Consider the following 777-nt stretch of genomic DNA (forward strand, 5'->3'; position numbering starts at 1 on the left):
GTTTGATGGAAGAAGCATCTCCATTCCTGCCATTGGAGCCAATAACTTTGAGCTTAAGCCTCAACTAGTTGCTTTAATGCAACAAAACTGCAAGTTTTATGGACTTCCATCTGAAGATCCTTATCAGTTTTTAACTGAGTTCTTGCAGATCTGTGAGACTGTAAAGACGAATGGAGTTGATCCTGAAGTCTACAGACTCATGCTTTTCCCTTTTGCTGTAAGAGACAGAGCTAGAATATGGTTGGATTCACAACCTAAGGATAGCCTGGACTCCTGGGATAAGCTGGTCACTGCCTTCTTGGATAAATTCTTTCCCCCTCAAAAGCTGAGCAAGCTGAGAGTGGATGTTCAAACCTTCAAACAAAAAGATGGTGAATCCCTCTATGAAGCTTGGGAAAGATACAAACAGTTGACCAAAAGATGTCCTTCTGACATGTTTTCATAATGGACCATGTTAGATATATTCTATTATGGTCTCTCTGAATTTTCGAAAATGTCACTGGACCATTCTGCAGGTGGATCTATTCACCTGAAGAAAACGCCTGAAGAGGCTCAAGAACTCATTGACATGGTTGCAAACAACCAGTTCATGTACACCTCTGAGAGGAATTCCGTGAATAATGGGGTACCTCAGAAGAAAGGAGTTCTTGAAATTGATACTCTGAATGCCATATTGGCTCAGAACAAAATGTTGACTCAACAGGTCAACATAATCTCTCAAAATCTGAATGGATTGCAACATGCATCCAACAGTACTAGAGAGGCAGCTTCTGAAGA

The 777-nt window shown here is 40.9% G+C and overlaps 1 non-coding gene across 1 annotated transcript; it reads right to left on the minus strand.

Moving 5' to 3' along the window:
• Positions 1-331: 331 nt before the first annotated feature.
• On the minus strand, positions 332-435 carry LOC112718700 (small nucleolar RNA R71). The gene has a single exon (XR_003161028.1). It is a non-coding gene; the product is annotated as a small nucleolar RNA R71 (small nucleolar RNA).
• Between the last annotated feature and the right edge of the window lie 342 nt (positions 436-777).

This window comes from Arachis hypogaea, chromosome 10 (genome assembly GCF_003086295.3).
Source record: "Arachis hypogaea cultivar Tifrunner chromosome 10, arahy.Tifrunner.gnm2.J5K5, whole genome shotgun sequence".
NCBI lineage: Eukaryota > Viridiplantae > Streptophyta > Magnoliopsida > Fabales > Fabaceae > Arachis > Arachis hypogaea.